Source organism: Lycium barbarum, chromosome 8, assembly GCF_019175385.1.
Source record: "Lycium barbarum isolate Lr01 chromosome 8, ASM1917538v2, whole genome shotgun sequence".
NCBI lineage: Eukaryota > Viridiplantae > Streptophyta > Magnoliopsida > Solanales > Solanaceae > Lycium > Lycium barbarum.
Genome location: NC_083344.1, coordinates 12031150 through 12044133, shown reverse-complemented (window position 1 = coordinate 12044133; position 12984 = coordinate 12031150). Strand labels below are relative to the sequence as shown.

Sequence of the window (12984 nt, the reverse complement as noted above, 5' to 3'; positions counted from 1 at the left end):
TAAGTATATAAATATATATGTATAAATGATGCATGACAAGACTTATGTAACTCGAAACTCCCTTCGGAGTGACTTTCTAGTCGTTACCTTCCTACCTTGTTAAGAACATCTTCTTATTATGATACGCCACCCTTCGGGACTTAGAATCCTTATGAGAATGTATACAAAAGATGAAACCTTATATATATGCCCTTTCGGGACTGAGGAACTCAAGACATGATCAATATCATCATATGGGAAACAAAGACATAAGCTCTTAACACTTCTAGGAATAGAGTCATTATGAGTAGCGTTTGGTTACATTTTGTTTCCATATAGACCATGCCAAAAGAACGAAGCAAAGGTTAACCTTAGCATACCTGGTCTTCGCTCAACGGCTCAAGAACTCAATTCATATCTGCTCCTCGACCTATATGATAACAATAATGATACTATCGTTAACCATACAAACGATTCTCTTAATCGTATAAAGAAATTTTAAAACCCGGAAACCCATATCTTTATATACGAAATTACTTTTTTTTTTAGCCCTGTCATGAATCACCTGGTTGGAGCCATGGTCTACCCAGCAGTGCTTCATATCCAAATTGCTCTTTGTCTAAGATTGGACTAAAGGTACCAAAGCAGGCATCCTTTTTTGTTCTTTTGATTTTGGCTAAAAAGCCCGTAGGTTGTACGCCAGCCATACGTAGCTTGAACTGTGATGCCACAATTTTTAGCTATTGCCGATCCCCAAGACACCTTTGGTTGATGTTCACACATGATCCACCGTCTGCACTTACTACATTCACTCCCGGAAATTATCCTAAAACAAAATGGCAGCATCTTCCCCCTTCTTCTCATCTCCCGCAACTCCATATATCCACAATAAAAACAAGAACAATCCAGCAAGTATATACATCAATAAGAAGATACCATGTAGTAACAACAAGTCATAAACATTTCACGACGAGCGACAAGCCCGGATACGATTATCAAACACACTTCTCCAATTTTTTCTTTCCTTCAAAATACATATCAATGACAACAACAACAATATATTCAAGTTAGTCCAACAATTTCCAGCCACAACACAACTTAGAATATTACCAAACAGTCGATACAACAACAACAAAGTCAAAATATGATTTCCCACTATTAACTCCATATTTCTCATCCCACAATTTAGCTATGCCTCGGATGAAATTAAATATATCAAGAGTGGGAGAATTCTTACCTTATATGCCATGAACTATTATTCTTCCTCCTTACTTCACTTTGAAGAAAGTCCAAATTCAACCACGCGACAAATGGAACAACAAGATCGAAATAGAGAGCAACAACTGCTATGTTGCTCTTGAGAATAAATACACGTTGTTGTTTGGTTGCTGCCAAGAAAGAATAATTCACGTTGCATTCTCCTTTCAATGATATGTAGTACATAGTTTCTATGGAATGGATTCTCCAAGAGTGAGATAAGAGAGGTAAATATGCACTTTATTCAAATTTTTTTGACAGATGGAGCCTTTGGACCTTTACACCTCTCATAATATATTTCCACCACCACCTTATCTTATTCACATGTTTACCTAGCCAACAGTTGTCCAATTAACAGGCTCCCACATGGATATGTCCACAAAATAATTTATCCCATAATCCTAATTAATCTATTGTCTTCCACTACACTTCCCCATTTAATCAATTACACACATAATTAATTTTTAATCTCAATCCACTTCAACACGGACCACTTTTAACACACTTCATATACTCATTGTCATGATCATGTGACATAGCACAAGTCAATAACCTCATTTCCCAAACATAAAATATTATTTGCAATCATCGTCGTCACACTTTTTCGTCTTAAATCATTTTGGGACGTCATTCCTTGTATACACCGAGTTCTTAATTTTCATGCTTGAATATGACCAAATCCTCCGGGCCATGGTAAGTTTGCTCATATTGGACGATTAAATTTGCTAGTGCAAATATACGGGATATTATAGCTTGGACCGTATTTCATTCAAATAAAATTTGAACCCGACGAAACTTATACTCTTCGATCAACCTCTAACCTTCCCAACACCTACTAAGCATGGTTTTTGTCACGAACCAACTAGAGGTCCATGACGGGTACCCAGAGCTAGCCCACGGAGCACCACCTTTCAGACTTATCATCAACTCAACCTGAACATACACTATTCTCAACACAAGCTTACTATGAAACGATCTTCAATTACACCTCAAGATATACATGTACATAGGCCCACAAGGCTACAAAATGATGTACAAAACATACACTAAAGAGATCATAAGACAACTACTACCTACATACATGTGTCTACGAGCCTCTAACTGGAGTACTGAAATCATAAGGACGAGACAGGACCCCGCCATGCCCCAAATATGTACACAAAAGAATATACCAATAAGCGGCAACTCCGGAGTAGTGGAGTGTTCCCGTATATCTGCTGATAAAGCTCCTAAGCCTCTATGCCATCCCCCTGTCTACCTGCGGGCATGAACGCAGCGTCCATAAAAGAACGGACATCAGTACGAACAATGTATTGAGTATGTAACGATGTATATCAACATAATCAAGAAATAAGAGAGCATAAGATGAAGGAATAACCTGTAACTGATTGCCTCTTAAGGCGGAGTCATGCATACTAACTTTTATATTAATGTCACGCCCCAAAACCCACCCTAGACGTGACCGGCATCCGATGTCATGAACAACATCAGAAGAACCTAAAAGATGTAATAATAACACTTGAATCCGCCAGGTTCAATAATCACCGCCAACAGTTTACAAAATAAATTCAAACGAATCATGAGATATGTATTAAATTAGCGTAAGTCTTTACTATTATAAAACTAAATCAAACGTATCACGTGCCCAAAAGTTAAACAACTCGACAACTACCCCCAAGAATGTATACTATCTATGGAGCTTCTAGGATAATAAAGAGTGTCTAAAAACATCGGGACGCAGCCCAAAACTAAAATATGAAAAAAATGTAAAGATAGAATGGTGCCCCACGAACAATCATGTGGGCTCACCAAATAGTCTCGAAAGCAGCAAGTTCTCTTAAGTCGTAGGCGTATCACGAACCTGCTCCTCAGTGATACCTAACATACCATAAAAAACTACAATGGTATGCCTGAGTACTGGGTACTCAGTGAGTGTCTAAGGGGCAATGGTTAAGAAAACAAGATATGATGAATAAAATTAATAAAATGATATCAATGAAAATAGCAGTTCCAAACACAGGAATAAATTAAGTTAGATACATTGAAGAGTCATCACAGAATCCAACAATGAAGGACACATTAACCTAACTCCTTACCATTTTCCAGTCTAAGTATTTCACTTACGAATTCACTATCACTGCAAGCCACTCATAGGCAACAAGATACGAAACAAGCCACTCACAGGCTAATCAAAGTACGAAACAAGCCACTCACAAGCTGATCAATCAATCGATACTCCGATTTAGGAAACCACGGAGGCTAATCGCCCTCTGGACTAGCACAACAATAGATACTCCGGGCTAGGAAGCGATGGAGGCTAACCGTCCTTTGGACTAGCACAGCCATAGATACTCTGGTCTAGGAAGATACGGAGGCTAATCATCCTCTGGACTAGCACAGCAATAGATACTTCAGGCTAGGAAGCAACGGAGGTCAATCGTTCTCTGGACTGACATAGCAATACTCGTATCGATACGTTAGGATCAATAACGGCTAATCGTCCTCTGGAATAGCACAACTTGCCCATACAGGCCCAAACACAAACAAAATACAAATCTTGGCATATTACCGAATTATCAATCATGGCTTAGAGTCGAATCTTACTTCTCAAGTCATCATCTCAAAATAGAGGCATTTCAAGTTATAACCGATTTAGAATTTTATTCAAATATCTTATTCAATTTTGAAGTTCAAGAAATCTATTCAATAGAAAAATAAGTTTAAGGTCCAACCTTTAGAAAAATGAGTTCAATCATCCAATAATGGGAAAAATGAGTTTCACAGAGTTCAATCATCCAATAATGGGAAGAACGAGTTTCACAAAGTAGTATAGTTCGTATAAGGTTCGATGCGGGCTTGACCCTACACACACATGACCTTGTCTAAAAGAAATCATCTTTAATTCCAAAAGAACTTCCACCAAACAAGATTTATAGCTTATACAAACCATCACGGAAGGTTTCTCAAATACAAATCATGCTTTCACAATATAAACGTACTTCAAAAGTAGACATACTTGAAAAGACGATTTTTGAAATATAGACATACATCAAGAAAGATTTTTGGAAATCTAGACACACCTCAAATCCCGCTCAAACGCACTTTCCAAGATTTAATAATCACACTACAATGGTTTTAGATGAGAAATATTAGAGCTTTAATCTAATTCTACCCATATGCCCCCTTTATAGAAAAACTAGGGTTTTCATGTCTAGAATGTGTTCTTGAACACTTCATGAATCAATCATGGATTCTTATCCCATAGGATAACCTACACTAGTCTAAACCCTTTCAATAACATCAGAAAAGTCAAGGATCATACCTTATTGAAGGAATATTAACTACTCCCAACGTCCCTTTCTTCTTCTCTTTCTTGGATTTCAAGAATCTAGGGTTTTTGGAAGATGAACTAGTGTTAATTTGATGTTAGATTGATGAAGTAATGATGAGAATTGATCAAGAACATACATTGTATGCTTTAGGGAAACCCTGGGGTTGTTTACTCTCAAAAAGTCGGCCAAAACGAAGTAAGAATGAATATAACGAAGTTAGGCTTTTACAAAATTCGAGAAAAATCGCTTCAGGCATAAAATGGCCTGGTGCGTCGCCCAGGGCGGCACACACAGTATATCCATTTCGACGGCATCAAAATTTTTAGTTTCCTGGAAATTTGGCTTGGGGCGGTGCCCAAGGGGCCGCGCACGCCTAATATTCGCATTGCACGGACAATGCTCAGTAAAATGGGCATAACTCCTAGCACAGAGCTTCTTTAGAGCTGGGATACCCACCGTTGGAAAGGTATTTTGAATATCTAAAAATTTTATGCAGGAAGTTTTCTCAAATTCCCAACCTATTTTCACTAAACTGGCATAGAAGTTAGACCTACTGAAATTTAGACGAGTTTGAGAACTCTTACGAACTTCGCTATTTAGGTTGACTCCAAAACGACTGCTTATCACCCAAATTCATCTCGAATGGATTAATATAGCCAAAATATCATCTTATTACTAGTTTTACACTTTCACACCTAACCCAAATTTACGGGGTGCTACAATTAATTAACATCATATCATCAATACATACATAAACTGCCCGACCCTATAGGTACGGTGTGATCATCATTAGCTCGCGTCTGGGCCTTCCGCGTCCGGGGTCACCATCTCATGCCGCCCACTAGTGGTGTCTGCCTGGCCGACTAGGCACGGTGTAACAATCATCATAGCCGCCCACTACGCCCATCGTAGTAGTGTCTGCCCGGCCAACTAGGCACGATGTAAAGTCACATATACATAACATAAAGCATGCATGAGAACTCAAGTAAAAGCTGTAACTCTATCGGAGTGACGTAAGGTCGGTCATCTCCGATTATATTATGGATAAAACATCATCGATAGGTCTCACCTTGAAGGAACTGGTATTATAAGGTGAGATGGCCAACAATGAATAACATCAAGGAAATTATGAAATAAGGTCATTAAGCTCGTAATAGCATCAATCCATAAACTTGGAACCTCTAGAAATAAAATCATCATCATCATCATCATCATCATCATCATTATCATAAGACACATCTCATTTCCTTCTCATAAGAAGCTCTTAATAATCTTAGACTTTCCACTTTTGGATTGTAAGAAGGTCATGAGAACATATATAGGAGATGGTTGTCACGACCCAACCCCGTAGGCCGTGACTAGTGCCCGAGTTGGGCACCCTAACACACTTATCCAGATCGAATTACATATAGATAGTGTACACGGGCACAAATATCACACGCTGCCACAAATCATATCAAACTGACTTAGACATATTGCAATACAACCATATGCATATATATAAATATATATATCAAAAGCTGACAAGGCTATCAAACGGCGCAACGGCCCAAAACATATACAAAATACACGCCGACAAGGCTGCCATAACGAGGGGGATCATACCACACACCTGTACAGAAGTAGGCACCAACCCACACATACGTCTACAGACCTCTAAGCAAACCAACAGAAACATATGGCGGGACAGGGCCCCGCCGTACCCCTGAACAAATATATACATATGTAACAAACTAAGATATATACCAAAAGGTAGGCTCCAAAATGAAAAGAGCACTCCAAACTGCAGAAGGGAGATGTCCTAAACTGGTGGATCACCAAACTGTGCGTCTGTACCTGCGGGCATGAAACGCAGCCCCCGGAGAAAGGGGGTCAGTACGAAATATGTACTGAGTATGCAAAGCAGAAGGTACAGAAACAAATCTGAGGCATAAACAAAATAGTAGTACAGAAAATGAGTACAAATCCAATATATCAAAATGTTTAATTTAAAAATATAAGTCATGCACAGGGTACAGAGGAATATGGTCGCCCGCCCGTCGATGGCGCCATAACACAACATAACACCGGAAGGTCTCGAATCTCTGTCTCCCCGTCACATATCATAACACAGCATAACGCCATACACAGCATAACACCAAATATAAGTGGAACCTGGCCCTCTAACGAGTGGCTCGGTAAATCATAAGCACAGCATGACTCCGGAGTATATCAAAGTGCGCACGACAACATAACCAGCCCGGGACTCGGCGAAAGGTATAACAGAAAGCCCGAGCGGAGTCATGAGTAACCATATGCACAAAATCATTATCATGGACTCAAATATAAGTAAAATAATCATACATGAAAATCAAAATAATAGTCGTACCAAAATCTTTCAAAAGTTCTCCGAATTTCATAAAGGAAGGTCGCGGGACCCACGGACGGGTATCGGCCCGAGCCGGGCCCGCCTATGGAAAATATACTCATCATACGCCATACAAACTTCTACGAACATATCAAAGCAATCCGAGCCTTTATGTGGAAGATACGGCGTTCGTAGTTACGGAATTCTTTGAAATAACTTTTTGTACAACATATGGAAATCAATTACTTTGAAGACATAATGGTTCATATTTCATCACATCATACATAAGAGTGCCAAGAAATATATAAGGATCATAACGTGCTCGGATTTCGAATTTGGAATTTCCTCGAGGCTCGTGATATAGCCTATTGAAAACTAAGGCATGCCAAAAGAAAGAAGGGTTGCGCTTTACATACCTCGTACGCACTCCAAGCTAGCCCAACTAAAGCTAATCCCAAACTACGCCTCGGGCTCCCCAAGGTCTACAATTACGCCAACGAATATCAAACATTAGCCATGGGCACTTAAGCAATTTATTCCAAACTAACACTAAATTCTGCAGAAATTTGGGCAGCATTTCCCCTGTAAATAGGGCACCCCGAGAATTTAACTCGGCCAAAATCAACAACACAACAACAATAACCAACCTACCAACATCAATGACCAACCTGAAAAGCGATATAACATTAATAACTCTCTTTTACATCATTCGACAACATTCATAATATTCGATTCGACGACTTACATTCAAGCCACATTATCACTCATACGTTCAATTATCAACCCGAATCCTTACCAATAATATTCAAGAGCACTTTTAACAATTTACATAATAATTCCAACAATCCAACAATTTGCTCCCATTTGGCCGAAAACAGTCCCCCAAACCCGAGAACAGCCCCTATAACACATTTCTTATTTTCAATTCATGATTTGTATCAACAATCCACACTATAACGATATCATCTTCGTAAATATACAAATTACATCAAACGCACAATAACCCTCAAATCAGCCCATACAATTACAACATCAATCTTGAGTCATTAAACGCTTATTTCCAAACTAGAATTCATAACGACGACAACTAAAACACTAAGAGATATTAATTCATCCTTTGCCACGCATTGGAGGCGATATAAGGCCACTTTACACATATACATATATCGATGGTTCTCATACATTTCTTCACCCTACAACAATCAAACATGCTACATAGCATTAATTCATCAACCCAACACCACACAACATACACACACCTCACGGCTAACACACCAAACACACGGCCCAACTTCAACATACCATATTTCATAATTTTCATCCATATTAACATACTACAATATGCATAAAACATTCACAATACATAAACAAGATCAAATCTTACCTTTCTTCTTCACTTCCACAAATAGGCTAGGGTTTGCAAATGGGCACAACAAATAGTTAGATGACCCAAACAACACTTCCACACGGTCTGTAGACATTCCTAGGACAAACCGCTCTGATACCACTTCTGTCACGACCCAACCCCGTAGGCCGTGACTGGCGCCCTACTTGGGCACCCTGACATACCTATCCATATTTGATCACACACAAATAGCATATACGACCATAATTACTATATGCCGTCTCAAACTATATCAAACTGTTCAAACACATCTCAACGCAACCATATGCGGATATATATGTATAGATGTCAAAAAGCCGGCAAGGCTATCAACTATGTCAAAAGCCGACAAGGCTGTCAAATGGCACAACGGCCCAAAACGCATATACAAATGCACGCCGACAAGGCTGCCACAACATATACAAAATGCACGCCGACGAGGCTGCCATAACGAATAGAGTCATGCAAACACATCTGTACAGAAGTAGGCACACACACCCACAAATACGTCTACAAACCTCTAAACAGACAAACCGAATCATATGGCGGGACAGGGCCCCGCCGTTCCCCTGAACAAATACATATATACATAGCGAACGAATATATACCAAAATGTGTGCTCTGAAATGAGAAGAGCACTCCAAACAGCAGAAGATGGTGTCCTAAATGGGTAGATCACCAAACTGTGCGTCTGTACCTGCGGGCATGAAACGCAGCCCCCCGAAGAAAGGGGGTCAGTACGAAATATGTACTGAGTATGCAAAGCAGAATATACAGAAAGCAAATCTGAGACATAAACGAAATGGAAGTACCAAACATAAGTGCAAATCCAACATATCAAAATTTGCTTACTTTCAAAAATATGTAAGTAATGCATAGGGTACAGAAGAATATGGTCGCCCACCCGTCGATGGCGCCATAACACAGCATAACACCAGAAAGTTTCAAATCTCCGTATCCCCGTCACATATCACATCACCACATAACGCCATACACAGCATAACACCAAATATAGGTGGAACCCGACCCTCTTTTGCGAGTAGCTCGGTGAACCATAAACACAGCATAACTCCGGAGTATATCAAAGTGCGCACAATAACAGAACCGGCCCGGGAACCGGCGAAAGATATAACAGAACGTACGAGCAGAGTCATGAGTAACCATATGCATAAAATCATTATCATAGACTCAAATATAAGTAAAATGATCATACTTGAAAATCGAAATAATAGTCATAACGAATTCTTTCAAAAGTTCCCGAATTACATAAAGGAAAGTCGCGGGGCCCACGGACGGGTATTTACCCGAGTCGGGCCCGCCTATGGAAAACATACTCATTATATGCCATATAAACTTCTACAAAAATTATTGAATCAATCCGAGCCTTTGTGTGAAAGATATGGCGTTTACAAATTACGAAATTCTTTAAAGTGAAACCTTTTTATGCAAAGTTCGGAAAGCGATTATTTCAAAGACATAATGGTTCATATTTCATCAAATCATACATAAGAGTGCCAAGGAATATTTATAAGGCTCATAACATGCTCGGATTTCGAATCTTAGAATTTTCCTCAAGGCTTATAATCTAGCCTATTGAAAACTAAGGCATGCCAAAAGAAAGAAGGGTTGCGCTTTACATACCTCGTACGCGCTCCAAGTTTGCCCAACTAAAGTTAATCCCAACCTACGCCTCGGGCTCCCCAAGGCCTATGAATACGCCAACGAATATCAAACATTAGCCATAGGTACTTAAGCCATTTATTCCAAACTAATTCTAAATTCTACAGAAATTTGGGCAGCATTTCCCCTGTAAATAGGCCAACCCGAGAATTTAACTCGTCCAAAATCAACAACAACTACAATAACCAACCTAGTAACATTGATAACCAATTCGAAAGGCAAAATAATAATAGTAACTCTCTTTTACATCATTCAACAACTTTCATAAATTCAACTCGACGACTTACCTTCAAGCCAACATCGATGCTTATATATTTAAATACTAACCCGAATCCATACCAACAATACTTAAAGACATTCTAAGCAATTCATACAACATTTCCAACAATCCAAAAATTTTCCCTTCCTTTCCACATAATGTAACTCTTCCATTCTAACTTCACACCATCCAACTAATATCAACATTTTTTTCCATATTCATTAACTAACTCAAGATTACCCAAACATATTTCAATAACATTTTAAACAATATCGAAGGATTCGAACCATTCCGCCCATTTCCATATTCCATTCGAAACTTCTACAATTGCAACGAAACTACCAAATCGCATTGTTTTTTTCCAAATTCATTAATAACAACCATAGTTCACATTTAGCATCTTACTTTCATAATTGCATAAAAATTATATAAAAATCACATAATTTCTCATAACAACATATAACCAATTTCAACACCAACTCAACTCGTTAACCCTTTATCTATGTCATCAATGTCACAACGACACCTCTAACAAGCTAAATAAATTTTAATTCACCATTCTCTTTCATTAATATGGCTCACGGCCACACTCCTCTTCACACACCCACACGACCTCTATAAAGTTTCTAACCATTAATTTCCTTCATTCTCATCACATAACCCATGATAACAACAACAATAATCATATGAACATAATCATACCCTCAATCCTTTCAATTTAGCAAGGATAGCAATATGTCCATAAAACAACACAAATTTAAATTTAACCATTTAATTCCTACATAATGCTACTAAAATCAATTCCTCATTCTTACTCAAAACACCCCCCTTACACGGCTCAATTTATAATTCAACATCAACATACATAACCCGTTTGTATTCAACACACATCTACCAAGCTATACAAGTCTAAACTACCTCCAAAACATGTAGAAAAGAATTAAATCTTACCTTAGAGACAAGCTCTAATTTTTCACCATGAAATGTCTTCAAGAAAGCCATGGCTACCATGAGCTCCATCTTTTTCCTCTTCTTAATCTTCAAATCTCTCCAATTAATTGTGTAGAAGGGGGCAAAAATGGGCTGGCCGTGAACAGTACCCGTGAACAGTGGCGTCGTGAACAGTAGCGCCGCCGTGAATAGTGCGCCGTGAACAGTACGCCGCCCGTGAATAGTGCGCGCGGGAACTTCTTTCTCTCTCTAGGCTTGAGAGCCCTTCTCTCTAAAACCTAATTTGCAAGATTAATTTGTGGAATATGTGATGACTTAGTCATCCACTTATACTTATATATTATCTTTACAAAGTGGACATGTGTCAATTTTCATGACATGTGTCCATCTTTATTCAAGTCCAACCAAATCTCGCCACGTGTCGTGGGGCCAACTTTTCGATAATTAGATTAATTAATCACTAATCCCCACTTAATAATCTAATCATGGTAAATTAATCCCAACTTTCCATTAATATTTTTACACTAAGTAAAATTCATAAGCAATTCATTTTCTAATAGAGACCGGAAATTAAAGATTTCTGTTTCGTGCCCGAAAATGATCCCGTCTTTAACTTGAGTCGATTCTCTTGCGAATAACTCGACGTATAAAATTACTGGATATACCAGGTTTGTACCAAAGAATTAATTTTGGGGTGGCTAGAATTTGATTTGATTTTCCATGGTCCTTAGCCGAGAGGGGTGGTGTTCTTCACCTTCTTGATTTAATTTTTTTGCTAAGTGTTCAAATGAAGAAAGATGACTTAGAGGTCATCTTTTAAGTTACCACAAGAATGCTCCATGTGTCTTTGGCCCACACATGTGTTGGACCAATTAAAATTGGCCACAACAATGTGTGGGACCACTACAAGCCACACGGCCAAGGGCCTCTTTTGTGCAAGATTTTAACTTCCAATTATATAAATTTTGGTCCCAAATTTTCCTAAGTGATCAATGCCAACAATTTCATATACAACTTATGTCTCAAAATAAAATCAAAGGTCAAAAGTCCCGACTTCAAATCCCGGAATAGTCTTGGCCCTAACTTATCATAGTTAATTCGGGTTGTCCCAAAGTATAAAAATACGGGACATAACATCCTCCTCCCCTTAAGAAAATTTGTCCTCGAATGTTGGATTAAATCTACGGATCTCTTCTAAAAATTCGGGGGAGTTTCTTTTATAGCCATCACATACAAGCTATTCACAAATCAACATAGTTAAACAAAGAATTTGGATTACCTGAAGGTACTGGAAATAGGTGAGGATACTTTTTCTTCATCTGCTCCTCAGCCTCCCAGGTCATTTCTTCTCGGTTATTATTTCTCCACAGCACCTTAACAGAAGACACATCTTTATTCCGCAACTTTCTTACCTGATGATCCAATATGGCTATAGGCTGTTCTTCATAAGATAGCTCCTCTGCGACTTGTATATCATCTGTAGGAAAGATTCTGGAAGGGTCACCAATACATTTACGAAGCATAGAAACATGGAATACCGGGTGTACCGCTCCCAAATCCACTGGCAGATCTAATTCATAGGCCACTTTGCCTATCTTGCGAATAATCTGATAAGGCCCAATGTATCTCGGACTTAGCTTTTCTTTCTTGCCAAATCTCATAACACCTTTCATAGGTGACACTTTCAGGAACACCCAATCGCCAATCTGGAACTCTAACGGTCGACGTCGTTTGTCAGCATAAGATTTTTGTCGACTCTGGGCCGCTAATAGTCGCTCTCGAATTAGTTTCACTT

General features: G+C 38.8%; 1 long non-coding RNA gene across 1 annotated transcript; it reads right to left on the bottom strand.

The window, feature by feature from the left end:
* Nucleotides 1–8695: 8695 nt before the first annotated feature.
* On the bottom strand, nt 8696–11819 carry LOC132605002 (uncharacterized). Its single transcript, XR_009568960.1, has 3 exons — nt 11190–11819; nt 9941–10006; nt 8696–8996 (listed from the first exon to the last, which is right to left on the bottom strand). It is a non-coding gene; the product is annotated as an uncharacterized LOC132605002 (long non-coding RNA).
* Nucleotides 11820–12984: the final 1165 nt, after the last annotated feature.